Raw genomic sequence first — 6897 nt, forward strand, 5'->3', positions numbered from 1 at the left:
TCTCTAAGAGCCACAAATGCTCTTTTTTTTCTCTCTCTCTCTTTTTCTTTTTTAGGTTTTTCAAGACAGGGTTTCTCTGTGTAGCCTTGGCTATCCTGGAACTCACTCTGTAGACCAGGCTGGCCTCGAACTCACAGCGATCTGCCTGCCTCTGCCTCTGACTTCTGGGCGTAACGGTGGGCGCCACTGTGCACAACTAGCCACCAGCATTCTTTTTCTTTGGTTTGGTTTGTTTTTGTCCTGTTTTGTTTTTCAAGACAGGGTTTCTCTGTATGGCTGTGGCTGCCCTGAACTCACTTTGTAGACCAGGCTGGCTTCAAATTCACAGAGATCCACCTGTAGAATCATTGCCTCTCCAACCTCATCTTCTTTTTTCAAAAACCAGCCTTGTGCCTCTTGCACCCTTGTGCCTCTAGGTGCACCACTTTAGTTTGCTTGTATTTTAGTTGAAGAGAGAGCCTTAACAGCTGCCGTCAGTCCCTGCTTCAGATGCTCTAAGGTTCAAGGACTTCCTTAGTAGGCACATAGAGCTGGGAAAAACCAAACAACTCCAAACCCAACACACAAACCCAAACCCTCTGCTGGTAGGCACTTTGGTAAACCGAGTAATGGGTTAACGTGACAAGGTGACGGGGTGTCCGGGCTCAGTTACCTGCTTCTTCTCAGCTCTTCCTTTTTGACCTGGGGAAGCTGTTCCAGATTCGATGTGAGATTAAGTGTCCTGAAAGTTCTTATAACCTAAAAACTGGAAGGCTGTCGCACTGGCTAGGAAGGTTTCAGATCTTCAGTCCAGGCAGATTGTTAAGTGTTATGTCCAACGGAAACTCCAATTAGAAATTCCCCGAACTCTGAAAGGCAGTCCAAATATCCTGAAATGAGCCCGGATGTTAAAAACTCAGTGTTTTAACAATGTGATGAGGGGGACAGTGTGGCACTGTTTTTCTCAGTGATATGCCTGCCTCTGCCTCCCAAGTGAGAGTGCTGGCATTAAAGATGTGCATCACCACACCCTGTTTGTTTGTTTGTTTTGTAGTAGATTTTGTTTGTTTGTGTTTCTGCTTATAGGCATTTACCTGAATGTTTGTTTGTGTACCACATGTGTGTCTGGTGCCTTGGAAGGTCAAAATATAGGTGGAGTCAGATCCCCTCCAACTGGTTTTGATCTAACATGTGGGTGCTGGCAACTGAACCCAGGTCCTCTGCAAGAGAAGCCAGTGCTATTAACCACAGAGCCATCTCTCCAGCCCAGGAACAGAGATTTTTACATTCAATCACTGAAGCAGATGTATATCAATATGTGATATTGGACAAATAGCAGGCCCTAAGAACCTCAAAGTCCTTTTTAAAAACAATGAGGTTTTTTTTGGGGGGGGGGTGGGAGGGAGTACAAGGTTTCTCTGTGGAGCCCTGGCTGTCCTGGAATTTGCTGTGTAGACCAGGCTGGTCTCGAACTCAGAGATCTCCACTCCATCCCCCACTGTCTTTGCCTCCCAAGTAAGTGCTGGGATTAAAGGCATTCAGCACCATGTGATGGTATTAAATAAATAAATAAACGAACAATGTCTTTTTATTTGTGTGTACGCGTATGCATATGTATGTGTCTGTGGTGTACATCACAAGCAAGCAGGTGCCTGCAGAGGCCAAAAGAGAGTGTTAGATCTTTTGGAATTGGAGTTAAGGGCAGTTGTGAGCTGGGAAATATGTGTGCTAGGAACCAAATATAGGTCTTCAGGAAGAGCAGCAAGTGCTCTCAACCACTGAGCCGTCTTCCCCAGCCTCCCCTTCCTACAATGCCGCTAATGTTTGTGAGACAGGGTCTCAGTGTAACCTGGTCTGATGTAGAACTTACTCTGTAGTCCAAGCTGGCCACAAATGCAGAGAGATCTGCCTGCCTTTTCCTTCCAAGTGCTTGGACTTTAATCACTATCACACCAGGCCCCCAGATTAAGGTTGTTATGACTTAGACAAATACCTGGGAAATAGTTTCTTTGATAACAAAATCATTTTGATTTCCTATTTGAATCAAAATCCAAAGGAAATTCTACCCAGAATCCTTTTTTTAAAAGATTTATTTATTTATTACACATACAATGTTCTGCTTGCATGCACACTTGCACACCAGAAGAAGGCACCAGATCTCATTATAGATGGATGTGGTTGCTGGGAATTGAACTCAGGACCTTTGGAAGAACAGACAATGCTCTTAACCGCTGACTCATCTCTCCAGCCCTCTACCCAGAATCTTTATGCTGAATTATTTCCAAAATTTACCTCAGTAATTCTTCCCTATATATTTTCCTTAACTTTGCCATCTACTTGCTTTGACAATAGAATGAAGCTGAAATGACAATATGTAAATTTGGAGTTTATTCTCCATACTCTCTCGGAAGCCATAGGATAGAAAGGTATTTAAATGCTCTTTCTTCCCGCTTGCTTGTGTCCGTGTGTATTGTCTATGTGTGTAGGCAGATGGAGGTCAGAGGATAACTTGCAGGAGTCGGTTTTCTCCTTCGAATTTATGGTTCCCAGGGATCAACCCCAGGTCATCAAGCTTTGTAACAAGCACCCACACTCATTGAGCCATTTTGCTAGCCCAGGGGTCTAAATTATCCTGGTATAAGCACATGTCATCCTGTACTTACAACTCTGGACATTTAACTGAGATTGGTTAGGCCATCCAAACCATTCAGTCAAACTGAATGCACATAATTTACATTTTAAAAAACTCACCTAGCTGCTGTGGTGGTGCATGTCTGTAAAACCTAGCACTTGCGGAGGCAGAGGCAGTGGATCTTTGTGAGTTTGAGGCCAGCCTGGTATACAAAGTGAGTCTAGGACAGTCAGGACTATTACATAGAGAAACTCTGTCTTGAAAAGCCAAAAGTAGTGGTGGCACACGCCTTTAATCTCAGCACTCAGAAGGCAGAGGCAGGTGGATCGCTGTGAGTTCGAGGCCAGCCTGGTCTACAAAGTGAGTCTAGGACAGCCAGGACTACAAGAGAAACCCTGTCTCAAAAAACAAAACAAAAAACAAAGAGAGAGAGAGAGGGAGAGAAAAGAAAAAAACAAAAACAAAAAACCAAAAAGTAAAAAATCTAACTAAATCCATCTGAAACTTCTGATTCACAGAATTATGAGTAAATAAATGACTACTGTTTTAACTCAGTACATTTTGGAATAGGCTACTATTCCCTCTTGCCCCCTTCCAAAAACAAAGCAAGACAAAACAAAAAACCTATTACAGTCATCATGAGTGGATTGTTTTTCCAGTTATTCAGACTTATTAAATAAGTAGAATATGAGCCGGGCATGGTGGTACAGAGGCAGGTGGACCTGGAAACTGAGTCACTAGCCCAGACCCTGGAAAGTGAAGGCACATGTGTTTTGCTGTTTTTGCTTTGTTTTGTGTGCACATGTATGGTGGGGGCTGGGGAGAGCATGTGGGGGTCAGAGGACAACTTTTGGGAGTTCTCTCTTCTTTTGAATTCCGAGGATCAAACTCGGTCATCAAACTTGTGGGCAAACATTATTCTTCATGTGCCATGTCAGTCCCTCTTTTTTATTTTTTAGAGGCAGGGTTTCCTGTGGTTAAAAGTGGCATGGAATTGCCCTGCAGACAAAGATGACTTTGAACTACTGTTGAGCCAAATTGGGGTTGTGGATGTAGCTTAGTGGTAGAAGGCTTTCTTAGTATTGGGAGGTCCCAGGTTAGCTTACCAGGACTGAAGGAAAAAAGTAACTTGAGCTGGGCGGTGGTGGCGCACGCCTTTAATCCCAGCACTCTGGAGGCAGGGGCAGGTGGATCACTGTGAGTTCAAGGCCAGCCTGGTCTACAAAGTGACTCCAGGATAGCCAAGGCTACACAGAGAAACCCTGTCTCCAAAAACCAAAACCAAAACCAAACCAAAACAAACAAACAAAAAAGTGACTTGAGGAATAAAAATCTTACATCATACTAAAAATATATTATCACCTGCATGGTAAAATAAACTATGGTAAATGAAGATACTACATAGCAATGAAAAAATTAAAATGTTCTGTAACTTTTACCACCAGAAATAGCTATAGAAATTAATAGGAAAAAATTCAACCACTTAAAGAATGGAGAGGAAAAACTAAATTCATTAAGAATATAATAACATTTAGCTGGGCATTGGTGGCTCATGCCTTTAATTCCAGCACTCGGGAGGCAGAGGCAGATGGATCGCTGTGAATTCAAGGCCAGTCTGGTCTAGGACATCCAAGGATACACAGAGAAACCCTGTCTCGAAAAACCACACACACACACACACACACACACACACACACACATACATATATATGTATATAAATATATAATAACATTTATTTAGAGTCAAGGCAGACCAGGTAAAACTATACAAGATATTGTTTAGAAATACTTGCATCTGCCAGGAACAGTGGTGGACACTATTTTTTTTTTTTTAAGATGGGGTTTTTCTGTGTAGCCTTGACTATCCTGGACTCACTTTGTAGACCAGGCTGGCCTCGAACTCACAGCGATCTTCCTGCCTCTGCCTCCCAAGTGCTGGGATTAAAAGCATGCGCCACCACCGCCCAGCGAGTGGATGCTTTTAATTCCAGCATTTTGGAGGCAGAGAGAGGAGGATCTCTGAGTTGGAGGACAGCCAAATCTACACAGAGAAACCCTGTCTCAAAAAATCAAAAGAAAAAAAAAAGCAAACCAAAAAAAGAAAAAGAAGAAAAGTTTTATTTCCCCAATAAACAAAAAAGAAAGCCTGGCTTGGTGTCACACGCCTTTAATCCCAGCACTGCGAAGGCAGAGGCAGGCGGGTTGCTATGAGTTCGAGGCCAGCCTGGTCTACAAAGTGAGTCTAGGACAGCCAAGGCCACACAGAGAAACCCTGTCTCGAAAAACCAAAAATAAATAAAAGAAGAAAAAAGAAAAGCCAGGCGTGGTGGCATACATCTTTTATCCCAGCACTCAGGAGGCAGAGATAGTTGGTTCTCTGTGAGTTTGAGGCCAGCCTGATCTCCAGGTGAGTTCAGGACAGCCAGGGAAACCCTGTCCAAAGAAACCCTGTCTCGAGAAAACAAAAACAAAAAACAAAAAAAATCCCCAACAAAAGACACCATTGAAGACACTAGCTTCCCGTACAGTTGTACAGTTGAGGAGTTAAAGACACAGGTTTTGCTATCTCCCTCAAACTGTACCTGTAGGTTTGCACGGCTTATTTTTATTTACTTGACAGACAATGAGATATGATTTCACACAACCACTACTACGTGGTTCAAAAAAAAGAATTAGGTTTACTGGGTAAAAGGGACTTAAAGGAATACACATTTGAAAGAGAGACAGTATTTCAGAATGTAAAATACCACCAAGACAGGCAGAAAAGAAGGCAGGCACCTCGTGGGAAACAATGGAGGTGGTTTTTGCAGCAACCTATGATATTTATATTGGTAGGGAATAAAGTTTCAGCAAAGCGCGGGGGCTCTTGGGTGCTCTTACTGGGGATTTGTCTGCCTCCCACCGCAAACAATAGGGACTTTGTGTTAGTATTCATTGGGATAGGCAACAAGAAACAATTGTGGCTAACTGAAATAAGGGGGGGGGGTTGTTTTTGTTTGTTTGTTTTTAAAGGCTAGAGACAGGGTGGGGGTGGGGGGGAAGATAGAAGATAAAAGAGGTGAAGGAGGGAAGAAAAAAAAGACTGAATAGATTATTGGATAGGCAATATGGCCTAGGAACCCCAAAGATCCGGGGATCTCGATGCGATTGACCAGCTTTCAGAGCTTTCCATTTCAATTACCTTCTATTTCAGATGCCAGTTCCCAGGAGTGTGATTGGCCTATTGTTTGTTTCCTCTAGTGTGATGTGGGAGCCGGGCAGCAACTGCTGCCCATTATAATACCGGAAAGAAACCTAGATTAAATGATAGGTAGGCTACAAAGGAATAACGAAATGATGGAAACATACACACATATGTGTGCACACGTTGACAGTATGGATTCCTTAGTGAGCTACTGTACGGTAATTGTGCAAAACCAAGAGTGACCTCATTTACGTGATTAATCCTGAGATTACACAGACTAAATGGGCTAAACGCAGGCTTCGTAGCCGTCGTGGTAATAACATTTTTTTTTTTCATTTAAGATGTCCTGAACTTCGTCTCTGCAACCACTGCCTCCTTCTCAAACAATAAACCAAAGTTGATACACACTGCTTCTGTTATGAAACTGAGATCAGCCATCCTTTGCAAAAGACTTAGCTCAACCAGCCGAAAGTAAAGCTATATAAGAAAATGGGACTAATGATGCACATCTGTATTCCTAGTTTTTGGGGAGACGGAGGCAGAGCGATCAGGAGTTCAAGGCCCTCCTCAGCTACAGAACCAGCTGGAGGCAAGCAGGACTAGAAGAGACTGTCTCAAACAAAGGCAAGCAACGTCACCGTAAGATAGCAGACCTGAGGACTAGTCAAGCCACTCACGCCGCAACCCCCATTCTTAAGTTTACTACCAAATCTCCCTATTCTGAGTCCTCAGACTCCGGACAACAGGGTGAGCGACGAACCCCTGGGACCCACGGGAGCGGAACCGCACCTACGTTACTGGAGTTCTCGGAGAAAGGGTCAAGGGGGGCGGGGGGTGCCGCACATGCGCACAAGCTCCCAGGTCAACAAAGACGGCGGCCTGCGCGCGCGCACCGGAGCCAGACACCGAGGACGTGCGCGTGCACGGCCGCCGCTTAGAGGTGCCAGCGGGACAGAGGACAGAGGAAAAGGAGGGGTAGGAGCCACCGGCCGCTGGAGGAGGAGGAGGAGGGGGAGGAGGAGGAGAAGGGGTTGTGCTCCTGGCCAGCCGAGGAGAAAGGGGCGGGGCCGGCGAGCGGCGCGTGCAGGTGCCGAGCTCCGGG

This window comes from Acomys minous (assembly GCF_964271855.1).
Source record: "Acomys minous genome assembly, chromosome: 8".
NCBI classification, from domain to species: domain Eukaryota; kingdom Metazoa; phylum Chordata; class Mammalia; order Rodentia; family Muridae; genus Acomys; species Acomys minous.